Below are 14,665 nucleotides of genomic sequence, written 5' to 3'. Positions count from 1 at the left end.
GATAATCTTTCAATGCCATGTAATGATGCTTCACTAAAATGTCACATTGCATTGTGACATGCTGCCTACACACCAGCATGAAGTCTTAACATTCATTTAGTGCCACCCAACAATCTCTCAAAGGTGACAGACCTACTTCTATTTGCGCTGGTCATACCAGGTATGTGTGCCATGATGTTCCAAAGAAGTTCAGCAGATAAAATTGTACATATGTTGGAATTGAAGATTAGCAGAGAAGGGGTTAATATAGCTTTTAAAGCTAAGTACTAGCAGGAGATATTTTGATACCACAAGTGTCACCTCCTACCTCATTGTTACACACCCAAGGTGGGTGTTAATCACAACCACAGGTTCTATTATGTTTTACTATTTAAACAACAGATGGTCTATTATGGGCAAATTAATTATATAATTGCATGATTAATGTATAACCTAACAACTAAGGTGCAGTACAAGAACATCATTTCTAATTATCCTGCTCATAACTTCATCCTTTTTAAATATAATACTTGGAAGATCTGGTTAAACAATTAGTTGGAATGAATAGCAATTAGTGATGCCTGTGCTTGCATTTTACTGCACCTTTGTTAAGCTGTCATGTTTCACATGAATAATAAAACACTATGGCAGGATCAAGAACTACTGTTAAATCTTGGAACTTACTATCATGTATGAAATTCATCCCTATGCAGAAGACCAGCACAAGCACCAAGCAGAGGGCTAAATATCACCCCCACCTTCATAAGTACACATTTCCTTATAGAGCAGTGAGTAACCCATGCAGATAGGGAAAATCTTGTATATTTTTTCCCTTCAAGAGAATTACTGTACCCCAAGCTCTTAAAGCAAATATAATTAAAAAGCTTTCTGATATGAAAGAACCAGTATTCCAGCTAGGAGAAGCTATATCTTTGCCCTGATACTTATCACTATCTGTATGTTTGCTCAACGATCTTACTATCACTAGCCTGAAAATAATTCAAAGAGTTCCAATCAAGGCAAAATCTTTATCACATTGAAAACAAAATTACTGTAATTTGGTTTACTTCTCTATTATTTGTATATCAGGAGTCAGAGGCTAGTTTGGGTTTTCTTCTTTTCTTTTCGTTTTTTTTTTTTTTTTAATTTGGTTGGTAGCTAAACTGTTCATTCTTTTTTTAAAACATAAAATTCAAGGCATATTGTAAAGCATGCATTGTTATTGATTCATGACAATTTTTGAGATTTCAAATTTTGTCCCAATTTGTGACAGATTTTTTTAAAAAAAAAATCTCAAAAATTCTCATGAATCTATTATTGAGTTCAGAGCTGAAGCTAACGTGACCCAAAGTTTGGGGTGGAGAGTGACATTTATGTTGTAGTTGGGGCCATTATAAAGACAGTCCTGAGCTGTGAAATTCAAATCCAGATCTAAACTTCCCAGATCACAACACAAGCTTCCGACAGGACAGCTCACCAACCTCCATAACTCTTTCTGGTTTTGCACTTTGCCCACACTGTATCTCTCACTGGACCTATGGGGAAACGGAAAATCCAATTTAATGGCTGTACATCAGAACCTGTGATGCATTTGTTTCTCTCCCTGGTATTTACTCTGGAGGGAAACATAGAGGTCTTAATCAGAGAACACTTTTGTAGGGTTTCACTGTTTGTAAAAAGTTGTGTGTAAGTGCATACCTGCTGCCATATGCACACACACAGACACCAATCGTACTGGATATTTGGATATGGGAGATAAATTATGTCGGTTAAATTCTGATAGACATAATGTACAAACCATTTAATTTAATAGATCCTGATCCTGCAATGCTTATTCTTGGGAACAGTCCTTAGGCACCCAAGATTCCCTTTTCAGTTGTAGGACTATTCATTTGATAAAAGATTACTCGTGTGTAAGAACATCGCAAGCCAGTCCTACATTGTGTGCCACCAGAGCTTGCCAAACTCTTATGCTGCCAGTCTTCTGTGAAAAAACATGGAAACTCAGCCAAAGACAACAAGTATTGCTTGAACTAATGACCGTTATTATTATTTAAAGAGAATTTTGTGGGAGTTAAAACTCCCAGACTGAGTCCCAAAGGGTAAAATCCTCTAATATAGCCAGAGGTTAGATGCAGCAGAGGTAGTAGCACTGAAAACTTCAACACAAAGCTCTACCACTCAGGATCTATTTTGAGGAGTTTTGAATGAAGCACTGTGTAGGCATTGTGCTGGCCTGGTGTACAGGGGTGAATTTCACCCTAAAAGCAGAATGTGGCTCTTATGGTCCAAGTTCCCAGCAGGCTATCACGTGCCACACTTCAGGCGTCCTTCAGACCACTGCCATGCAGCTCCTGCCTTCTGTCTTGGAACTGCTCCAGGGAGCCTCCTGCTTGCTATGCAGAGCAAGGAGGGAGAAGGCATTATATCAGGGTGTCCCTCTCCCCCCCAGCCCTGTACCCCGTCTCTGCAGAGTGGGGAAGGGAATGCGACAGGGCTCAGGAGTGGGATGGAGGGAGCTTGCTGGTGGCTGCTGCTGCGTCTGCTTTGAGTGCAAATCTACTTAAAAGGGCAAGGTACAGCAGCAAAGCATAGGGCTGAAAACAAATAGTAGCGCTCAGGATTTTAGCAAGTCTCCACCATTTGGGGGGCGTTTTGCCATCATCTGAAATTCTGCACTTTAATTAAAACAGTCCCTGAGTTTCTATCTTTTTCCATTATGAATATAGAGTCATAACACTGTAAATTGATGTGTAAACATTAGAATGACAGTAACCTCCATAGAGCTGCCTCTGGTGGAGAGAGAGAGAAGGCTAGGTCCTCTGTAGAATAAGAAAAAAAAGGGCCTCTTTCAGTGAGGAATGCAGTCTGGGAGATGTGTTCCCCCTCCCTGGATCCATGTTGCCCGGGACTGGAGCAATGGCCTGACTTTTCTGTCGGCATGCAGTTCCATGTCAGAGCTGTCAGCCAGCACTCCACACTTTGAGCGTACGGATACTTAAAGTTTTAGTTCCCTGACTATAACTCAGAATGGGAGGAAGCCGCTCCACTTCTCCCAGAATTCAAGGGGATGCTGTATATACACACTTCTTCCTAAATATCATCCTCCTGTGCCTGTGTATACACACTGGGGCTTTAAAGAAAAGCACCATATAGCATGAGAGTTAGCAATATTGATTACCTGAAGGATGCCCAGGGCAGCTGCAGTCCACTGGGGAGTCCTGCCAGGTTGCGAATGTACTTAAAAGGGCAATGCATATATCAATCACTCATACACACCGTCTTTCACACTCACCTCCAAACACATATTTGTATTATTGTTGTTGTTATTTCTTGGTACTTCCTGCAATGCACATATAGTCTCTGTAATTTTATTTTTTTCAAAGTGCTAGTATTTGAGTTTTTTGACTGGTCTATACATGTCATAATTTTTATTTCTCTCTTATCCTTTAATATAATTCTTTGAGTAGTGAGTTCTAAAATGCCTAATCTATCCTGGCTGAAGTAATTATCCCTATGGTAACTTTTAAAAAAATATATATTATATCTAGGTTTTTGTTTCTACTGGTGGCGCATATCCGCACATTACCTCAGTAATTTGGTGCACATAACAAAATTCATTCTGCACATGGATGGAAAACATTAGAGGGAATGGTGCTTGTGGTATAAAATATGCTTGTTATTAGTTTTTATTATTAAAACAGCGCCTAGAGACCACAACCATGACGTTGTGCTGGACACTGTTATGGGCACACAGGAAAGGACAATTCCTGCACCTGCCCAAACTTTTCTTTTGCAATATTTGGCACATTTATCTTATTTTATTGCTTGCCTTTACATCTACAGGTTCCAGCTGTGATTGGAACCCCCATGTAACAACATACTGTGTGGAAGGCTGTCTTGCAAGATTTCCATCCAGGAGTGGAAATGCTGGAAATCTCACAAGAAATTTTGTTCTTGTAAGATGTCTAGTTTGATTTTGCAGAGTTGGGTGTTTTGAACAGTTTAATTAAGCTTCAGATACCCATTCAAACTTCTGGATTCTTAGGGCTTGTCTACACTACCACTTTTATGACAAAAAACACCTCCCTCCCCCAAGCAACGTAAGTTACACCAACAGGAGCAACAGTGTGGGCAGTGTTATGTCAGTGCTGGCGGGAGAAGCTCTTCCGCCAACATATCTACCACCACTCGTGGAGGTGGTTTGATTATGTCGATGGGAGAGCTGGCTCCTGTTGGCATAAAGTAGCTATGTGAGCTGCATTGGTACAGCTGTGCTGCTGTAAACTTGCTAGTTTAGACATGGCCTTATCCCAACTCTAAACCTTTGGAGGTTCACTCATTGATACTTACAAAGGTATGTAGGAACATGAAGCCAGAGCGATTACTTCTGATTTATCCACTAGATGGTGCTTGGCTCTCAAAGAAAAAACAAACATTCTTTAGCATGCTTCCTCTGGACATTAATAATGTTAATAAAATAACTGGATGTCCATGTCCAGAAGTAAAACAGATAGATAATTACAGTCATATCCACTCACTTAATTGAAAGTTTTCTACAGATCAAATCCTTTTGCACTACTTCAGTTCAACCAGCCTATTAAGAATAATTTAACAATAAACTATGCCATCATCTCCATCAGAGCATCAAAGTCCATGACAGGAACTGGCTTCTACAGCTTGAAGAGAAAAGAGCCCATAGGAAGCAAGCAGCTCCCAACCAAGATACATACATTTGCAATAACTGCCAAAGATCATGCAAATCTCAGATTGGACTAGTCAGTCACATGAGACATTACAAACCATCTATGTCGTAGGCTGCAATTCCCACCCATGCTTGAAGGGGAGGGTCTACTACATTCCTCCTGGTGGGTGGAGCCAAGCCAGCCGAGCCCTGCTCCCACTCCAGAAGCAGAGGGGTGGGGCAGAAGGTATAAGAGGCAGGCCCTTGAGCTCACTAGGAGGGAACCAGAAAAGGTGGTGGATGTTGCTAGCCTGCTGCAGGACTCCAGCCCTACCCCCAGAGGGGGCTGAGTGTGGACAGGAGCTGCTGGGACTGCTATTTACCCAGAGGAGACCGAGGACTCTCAGATGATGGAGCCCTGACAATGGACTGCAGTAGGAAGTAGCCCAGGGAAACCAGACATCAGTCTGTTTGTGCTGTCACATTGTGAGTCAGTGTGTTCTGGTAGGATTCCTGCTGACCCATGGTGCGACCATTTGCCACTGTTAGGGCCCTGGGCTGGGAATTGGTGGAGTAGGGTGGGCCTGGGTCTCCTGGCCCCCTGCTGCCACCCTCACCCCGGGGTGGTGTCCTACTCACCCTAGGCCGGAAGGCCTGTGTCTTGTGTGTTGGCTGTCTACCCTAGCCAGAAGTCTGGTCTAAAAGATTGCTCAGTGCTCTGCCCTGCCCAGGGGGTCAGAGCCCCAGACAATATAAATTACTGGCTGCCCTGCCAAGAGGCTCTGGCTATAGACTGAGTGGTGCTTGGCCCTACCCAAGGCAGCCGGAGCCCTAACCTAATAATTAACTAACTATCTGCTGTGAGAGGCAGAGTGGCCTCCCTCTGAGCTTAGCAGGAGGGACAACTAAGGTCACTACCATAGCTTTATTCCATTGTATCCAATATTTTTATCTTTGCAGTGCTGTATATGTTAAAATAACAATATGAAACATTCCAGCCTTCCCACATCATTCTGTTTAGCACACAAGAACTGATTTAAAGCACCCCTGGTTTGGTGTCTCCACTTTCAATTTGAGGAGTGTCAGATCACTTACTAGAAGTTCCTGGCCTAAATGAGGTTCAGTTTTTAATACTACAGCAAAGCTCACTCAACGTCAAAACTAATTTACAACATTTTTGACATTCACTAGGAAGGCTGGAGAATCGAAAACTCGGGGAAGCATGATAGGATGTAGTCCAGGAAAGAGAGCAGTAATGTAGGTGTAGCCACACACTTTAACTGCTTGCTGTAGGGACCTGGACTGGAATCCAAAGTAGAGGGTGGGCTAGGGTTCTGCTATCATCTACTGTAGAGTCGTATTGCTGGGTGCAGTGAATGGGAAGATGTAGCCAGGGCAGTGGGTGTGAGGACTGCCTAATGCTGCTGATACAGAGAGACTTTGAAAGACCCCCACCCCCACAAAAGGAGAATTACAACATGACCTGGCCGGAGGGCTGAGTCATGCAGAAGCTGCACTCTGACTGTGAGTGGGAGAAGAGCTGCAGACTGTGGGAGAGAAGGAAGGGGGTGCTGAACCAGGCACAGATAATCACCTGAAGGGGGCGCCTCCTAGTAGTGAGTGGAGCGCCCTGTGACAATTGGCTGATTGGGCCTACCTGGCTTAATTCAGTGCTCTCAGGGCTGGCATCAGTGCACCACGGCTGTGCCTTGAGCGTCACCACTGTGGTTGCCTGCTGCATGTCCTACTGCATCCTACTGCCGCTGCTCCCACAGAACTTCATGTGTCTAATCTCTACGTATCCCTCCCCACCCTTCATTGTAGCTTCTTGCTGCTCTTCATAGGGCAATCACCCTCCTCTCTCCCAGGTGACTCATTCTGCAATCAGGGTTATCTAGTGCCAGCTCTCTCGCCCTTATAGGAAGAGCCTCCCTGTTACCCTTAGTCTGTATCATGTGTTTTTATTTGTTTGTTTTATTTGGAAAACGAAAGTATTTTCCTCCTGGTTTGGGGAGAGTTGTTCTTTTGTGTCTTCATATTCAACAAAGTCTTGTTTATACCTTGCAGGTGGTTTGATACTGGAGTGAGTGCAAGTCTGTCTGTCTTGTGACAACAAGGAGACTGCCTTGCATTTGGTTCTTTTTTCTGGTGGTGGTGTGCTCAGAGAGTGTGTTTCGAGATCTATTTATTGCACTGTTGGGTAGAAAAGGTTCAATTAAATGTACCTAGTAGCCATTTTGGATTGGTAAAAGGACAACCTGTCCTCTGTCTTGGCACCTCTTCTCCTTCAGTTCTTTTGGTGCTCTTTTTCAAGCTTGGCACCAAAGCAGAAGGAAAGGTGGGAAAGATAGTGTCACATGATAGTGAAATCCACCCAGCAACAGGAAACTTACGTAAGGATGTGTTCCAGCCAGCGGGGGGCAGGAAGGGGTTCTGTGTCTTTGGATGCTGTGAAAGAAGGTCATCCCAGTGAGGCATAGAATTCCTCCCACAGCACTGGCCTTGCTGGTGGCTAGAGCCCTGAGGGAATAAGACCTGAGGTGGACTAGTAACACCTAATAAGGTTCCTTGGACTTACCCTCACTCACCTATTAAACCATCACACTGTGTAGTGTCTACAGTCAGCACGCAGGATATTGAGGTCAAGTATAGAAGGCAGAAGACATCCCGCTGAAGATCTACTTACCTGTGACAGATGTTTCTGAACTCTGATTCCTGTTGTGTTCCTGATCCTCCCTTGAGGTCCCTGGTTCTCATCTGTGTTCCTGTTCTCCTGTCCAGTGTCTGCAAGACAGGATATAATCCTTCTCTGTTGTTCTTGTAAACCCGCACTGTGTAAGGGTTTGGGCTCTGGCATTCATCCCCATTATACCGTCTGTGTTAACACAAAGAATAACTGCTTCAATGTTATCTTAGTTGCAGGGAGTCCTAGTTTGTTGTGTGTCCCAATAAACATTTTGGTTTTTTGCACCCTTAACTTGCCTGTGTCTTAACTACACTAAAACACTGTTGATAGATGCAAAGGGGGTAGAATACTGCAGATAGCCCATCTTCTGTGAAGTAAAACCTAGCCTTTACTGTCTCGGGCTAACAGCACATTGGCCTGTTTCTTCCATACCCTGCTGATCAAGTCCAAGTGGAGTGCTTATTTCTCCATACTCCATGTCTGTGTTTGTCATGGGCATATGTCTATGTGGTTTTGGTGACATATGTCCATCCACTGCTACCCTATATGAATAAAGATTTATCTGTTCAGCTTCCTTTCAAGTTCATCATTTGTCCTGAGGAAACAATTTGATCCTGTCAGAATCTCTGGGTTGTAGTCCTGGGAGGTCTTTAATTTTTTGTTCTTGACAGGCTTTGGCCTTCGCGTGTTTCTCTTTGTCAAGGTTCCTCCCCCACTCTGAACTCTAGGGTACAGATGTGGGGACCTGCATGAAAACCTCCTAAGCTTACTTTTACCAGCTTAGGTTAAAACTTCCCCAAGGTACAAATTAATTTTATCCTTTGTCCTTGGAATATCCACTGCCTCCACCAAACTTTATCTGGGTTTACTGGGAAAACGTAGTTTGGACACGTCTTTCCCCCCCAAAATCCTCCCAACCCTTGCACCCCACTTCCTGGGAAAGGTTTGGTAAAAATCCTCACCAATTTGCATAGGTGACCACAGACCCAAACCCTTGGATCTGAGAACAATGAAAAAGCATTCAGTTTTCTTACAAGAAGACTTTTAATAGAAATAGAAGTAAAGGAATCACCCCTGTAAAATCAGGATGGTAGATACCTTACAGGGTAATTGGATTCAAAACAGAGAATCCCTCTAGGCAAAACCTTAAGTTACAAAAATACACACAGACAGAAATAGTCATTCTATTCAGCACAGTTCCTTTCTCAGCCATTTAAAGAAATCATAATCTAACACATACCTAGCTAGATTACTTACTAAAAGTTCTAAGACACCATTCCTGGTCTATCCCCAGCAAAAGCAGCATACCGACAGACACAGACCCTTTTTTTCTCTCCCTCCTCCCAGCTTTTGAAAGTATCTTGTCTCCTCATTGGTCATTTTGGTCAGGTGCCAGCGAGGTTACCTTTAGCTTCTTAACCCTTTACAGGTGAGAGGATTTTTCCTCTGGCCAGGAGGGATTTTAAAGGGGTTTACCCTTCCCTTTATATTTATGACACTCTTCCTTTTGGTCTGTTACTACTTTTACAGATGCTGGTTGTAGTAATGCTGGGACTAGGCATGCACCTTGACATCAAGCATTGTTTCAGGCTGCTATTAAGGCTTTGGTGGAAGTGCATCCTCAAATCAATAATGGCTCACCATATATTTTTCTTTTCTTGCTTTCTTTAGCAGTTACCAATTTCAACTGCTGATTTAGCTTTGCCATTTGACTGGCTATAATACGATGATTTGATGTGAATGAATTCCCATTTGCGGGTAATGTGAAAAAAAGTAAAATGGGGTCCATTGTCTGAAACTACACAACTTGGAATCCCATATCTGCAGAAATGCTTCATTTCTTTGCCTACGATGGTCACTACAGTAGTGTCTGACATTACTTCTAGTTCCCAGAAGTCTGAATAGTAGTCTATAGTAATGAGGTAGTTTGTATTGTTGCGGTGAAAAGGTCCGTTCCTACTTTTGGTCTAAAGTCTGTTGGGGATGTTTTATATTTTCACTGTCTTTTTGTTGTTTGCCCTGTCTTTCCCCACATACATCACAATACTCAGCAGGTCTCAGATATCCTTGGCCATGTTTGGCCAGTATGTGGTGACTCTGGCTTTCCAAATACAGGCTTCTGTTCCAAAATGGCTGCAAATGTGTTCCTGAGAGTTTCTGTTCTGCGTATTATGATACATTTCATTATTATGACTCAGCTGGTGCTTTTGTATATGATAGCTGGTATGCTCATCTCATCAGTTAGTTGTCTTGAGAAGCAGGTGGGGCTGGTTCCTGATGATCCAGACAGAATGGTGGATAAAAGCATTTTTATATTCATATCTTGTATAGTTGTTTGGATTCCAGCCCCTGACTTGAGACTCCCACATAGCTGGCTTGGTTGATGTCTTTCTGTGTTTCCTAGATTTGTCAGATTGAGGGTCTCCTATTCTTGTTCCGTTGCTGTATTTTCGTGTGGAAAGGCTGCTTTTGGGGGGGGCAGCTTTTTGTTAAGGCAAAGTTACCATACAGCATGAACATAGTATATCATGTATTACTTATTCAGGATCAGGTTAATATGAAAAGAACCTGGTTAAAGATTTTGGCTTGCTGGCTGTGGAGCCCTGCTTCTGAGTACACTGAAAAGGATGACCAAATTTCTAAATATCTATCATCTTTTTGGCATTTGTCTTGTTTACTCACTTGGTGCACAAGCTTCTCCATTACAAAGAGTCTATATTTTACTATTCCACAGTCCTACAGGACTCAGAAGTCACTTTTTTTTTCCAGTCGGAATGGCTGCTCTTGATAAATCCTTTCAGTCCTTTTTCTTGTAGCATACATTTAAATTCTAGCATTGCAGTTTCAGGAACATGAGCTGTAAGCATTTTGGGGCTGCTGGCAGGATGTAGGGTTAAAAAAACCACACTCATGGTGGTTCATAGTCCCACTCTACTCCAATAGTTTCCCATCCTTGAACGTACCTGTTGAACTTGCACATGTGAACACTATTGCAAGACATTCCTTTTCAATCTGGGTGTATCTTTGTTCCATTGGTAATATTAGTGACTTTTATGTGAAAGCTACCAGCTATCCCTCTTGTAGTAGTGATGTTCCAAACCCCATCTTACTGGAATCCCATTGGATGGCTGCCTCTTCATTCACATCTTAGTATTTCAAAATGGGATGTTTGGTCACTATCTCCTTGTTATGTGCAATGGCTGCACCATGGTGAGGTACCCAGGTCCGTACTACATCTTTGTCCAGTAGTTGCCTCGGGGCTTTACACACATCTGAGAGGCTTGTGAGACTTTTGCGGATGACCAAGGGGTTCTCTCACTACCTGCCTTATAACTATGCTGTTAGGGCTCAGAGCCATGACACCAGTAGCCTGCCTACAAGCATAAAGGTCTCACCCAGGCTTCTACCAGCCTAGTTATTTCCTTGCACATGTGACTCCAACAGTCCTTCCAGTCCCGAGTCACCCAAATCCATCCACATCAAGTTCTTAACTACCAGAGAAAACGTTTTGTAGTGGTAAACACCCATTTTTTCATGCTTTGTGCGTATAAAAAGATCTTCTATACTTTCCACAGTATGCATCCGATGAAGTGAGCTGTAGCTCACGAAAGCTTATGCTCAAATAAATTGGTTAGTCTCTAAAGTGCCACAAGTAACATGGCTGTTACTCTGAAACTTACCAGACACTCAGACTTTTCCACTCTGGTTTGTCACCTCGGAAGGCCTGGAACCAACCCCCCAGAGTGGTTTGCTTTGGCACATACACTCCACACAGTTTGCACACCAGAGATGTGGTTGGGATAAAAGTAACATTTTTATTTGATAGAAAAATCAGATTCAAAGATGAAAGTGAGAGCAAGCCTATACAAGTGACAGAAAATAAACAAAGACACAACCTTGGACTTTACACTTCCTTTTGTATTAGAAAAGGTATTTTTATCTAAGTTACCTATTGTTTTTGAACCATTTCCCAGCATACCCCCTAACCGTAGAAGAGGATCCAGCATTTCAGAGAGAGCTGCTGTCCCTAGCTGCTATCCCTGTGTCTAGATTTCACTTCAAACCCCTTCTCTCAAAGGTTAGTGACAAAAGGAAAAAATGCCTTTAGATATTCAAAGGGGAGAAAACTCCCTTCTCTTATAGTTTTCCAAGACTGGGGTTTTCTTTTTAGTTGTTTCAGTGTTTTCCATTAGATAATGGGCCATAAAAGTTGTCTTTTCCTAGCTCATATAATGCTAGGTACTTGAAGCTAGTTTTGTCTGTTTGGGGAGGCAGACCTTGCCTGCCTCAGGTAGAGCTGCATGTTGCAGAAGAAGTTAGGAGCACAGTTATATACAAATTCATAACTATAGTCTGTACATGTATCTAACGAGGACTGTCATGTTCAGACCATTACAAGCTTTCATAAAAGACTTTACTTGACATTTTATAGCACATTGCATACAACCAGTTGATTGAGCTGCTTATTCTTTGGGGTTCAACCCTCCTGTCCTCTGCTTGAGGTGGCTGGAGCCTGCTTGTCACAGCTTTGTAAATTATCTGACAATTTTTTCAAATCGAATTGTCCCTAAACCGATTTAATATCTTCAGGTGTTGGCAGCTGCTGCATTGCTTTTACCTTTTCAGGGTCCTATTATAGCGCTTTGAAGGTCCACAAGTGCCCTCATGGATAGTACTGCAGTCACTTACAATTTCATCTTGCTTTTATTCAGTTTCTCATTCGTTTTCTTGGTGGTTTCTAGCAGACGGAAGAGGGTGTAGTCATGATCTGCCACAGCTTCTGCCAGGCTGCCTCGATATTCTAATGGATGGATGTGATCAGCTATGGTGCTGATCCCGGCAAGTCCGGTTAGTATGTCGTGTTGGCAGCACCAGTATTCTTCTGCTACAGGTTTGAGCCCAAACAGCAGTCTCAACCGTCTATATTTACCTGCTGGTGTCTGGACTGTGGTGAAGTAGCTGTTTCACTTTTCCAGTAGCACTTGCCAACATCCATCTTTGGTATCAAGTATTAAAGTCAGGTAGCACTTCAGTTGTAGGAATTTGGTAGTGCACTTTCTTTTTTTAGTGCTTTGTTTAAATTGCTTGGGTCCTTACGAATGTACAGTTTGTGTGGCTCCTCACAGGCTATAATGCTGCCTATCCAACTGGTGAGGTCTAACTTTAGCAATGATGCTTTCATTTTCCATTTGCTTTATTGCTCTGATTATGTCCCCTTTTAATGCAAAGGGTACCCTGTAAGGTAGGTGCTGTACTAGTTAACTTGTTTGTCTGTTTCTAGGTGTAACGTGCCTGGAAGACATCCCAGATCTTAAAAATTCACCTTGGTAATCCTGGTGCCACAGTGTATCTTTTGTTTTGCTTGTGTGCCTGTTAGGAGTCATTTGTCCCAGATTTAGTGTCACTAGACTGAACTGACTAATTTTTAGCTAAATGCAAAGGTTCCTGTGTGATCTCTACTACCTGACGTTTCAGCCCATGTACTTTCCCTTGGAATTCTGCATATAACTTGTGTTGCTTATAGTGGTATTTGACCTTGGTTGCAATTTCACTTTCTTCTCTTGCATAGTATCGGGTAAGGCCGTGTCTACACAGGCAAGTTTTTGCGCAGTAAAGCGGCTTTTTGTGCTGTAACGCCCGAGGTGTACACATGGCCAAGCCATGTAGTGCGCAGAAACTGTGCAGTTGCAATGCTGTTAAAAAAAAAAAAAAAAACCTACCCTGATGAGATGTACAGCTTTCTGCACTGGGGGTACGGTGCCACAATGCCAGCGTAGACACCCCGATCAATTACAGCACTGTGATTGGCCTCTGGGAAATGTCCCACAATGCCTGTTCTTGCCTCTCTGGTCATGTTTGAACTCAACTGCCCTACCCTCAGCTGACCATCATCCCCACCCCGTAAATTGCTTGAGGAATTTTGAAAGTCCCCTTCCCGTTTGTTCGGTGACGTGTGCAGTGGTCTCAGCGCATCTTTCCAGGTGACCATGCCTGCTCCACGCACCAGGCGATCCCCCACTTGGAGCAATGCCGAGCTACTGGATCTCAGAGGAGGTTGTCCAGTCCCAGCTGCACTCCAGCTGTAGGAATTGATGCCTATGGACAGATTTCACAATGCATGATAAAAAGGGGCCATGACCGGGACACACTGCAGTGTAGGGTCAAAGTGAAGGAGCTGCAAAACGCCTACAACAAGGCGTGGGAGGCAAACGGCCACTCCGGTGCTGTGCCCACAAGCTGCTGGTTCTACTAAGAGCTGGACGCAATACTAGATGGTGACCCCACCTCCACTGCAAAGGCTACTGTGGATACTTCAGTGGCTTGTGTGCCAGTCAAGAATGGTCTAAGCCAGGAGGAAGAAATGTTGGACAAGGATGTGGAGGGGGACCCAGAGGACGGCTCGGAGGTCAGAGATGCATGCAGCCAGGAGCTCTTCTCTACCCTGGAGGAGACTATCCAGTCACAGCAGTCTGATCTTGGCGCAGCACAAACAGGAGAGGAGGTCCCTGGTAAGTGGCTTTGATTTTGGGAATCGCTGAAACAAGATGTTGGGGGCAGGAGGGTTACAGAAGCAGGCTTGCGTCTGTATGATGTGCATACCACCACATGCCTACTTTGAGCAGCAGAACAGGGTGGTGTTTGACTCCTCACTTCATGGGAATCTGCCTCAGATCTCCAGGAAACTCTCATGGAGATACTGGGCAATCCACTGCTGTAGGTTCTTTGGCAGAGCTGCTTTGTTTCTTGCCCCTTTAAGGGTAACTTTCCCACGCCACTCTGCCCTCACTGTGGGGAGGACCATTGCTGCACACACGCGAGCCACATAATGGCCAGGGCGGAAGCTGCACTCCTGGAGAAGACCCTCCCTTGATTCCCTGCTCACCCTCAGCAGTGAGATCTTCCATAATGAACACAGCCAGTGGAAAATGTGGGAGAACCAGCAAGGTAGGGGATTCCTGTCCCCAAAGAGCCACGTGCCCAGTGTACAGTAGGGTCCGGGAACACTGATTTTTCCCTGTACATGTGGTTACTCACCATTTGGGGGTCTTGTGGCTCATGTGTGCTTGCCTGGGGTCAGCCAGTTAGTGACAGGTATGTGAATAGTGGCTGCGTTTTTAAAAAACGTCAGTGGTCTGTGGGTTGCAAACACTGCTTCTGTAAAATGTTGCATTTTGGCTTCACAGATATGACCTTGGGAGCCCAGCCTCCCTCTTTATTGCCGGCTGAACAGCTGTGCAGAATTAGAAAGCTGCCACAAAGAACCAAGGAGGACTTCGTGCATGAGGTCATTATGCACTCCGCGGCTGAAAAAACAG

Source organism: Lepidochelys kempii, chromosome 2, assembly GCF_965140285.1.
Source record: "Lepidochelys kempii isolate rLepKem1 chromosome 2, rLepKem1.hap1, whole genome shotgun sequence".
NCBI lineage: Eukaryota > Metazoa > Chordata > Testudines > Cheloniidae > Lepidochelys > Lepidochelys kempii.
This window is presented reverse-complemented; position numbering follows the sequence as displayed.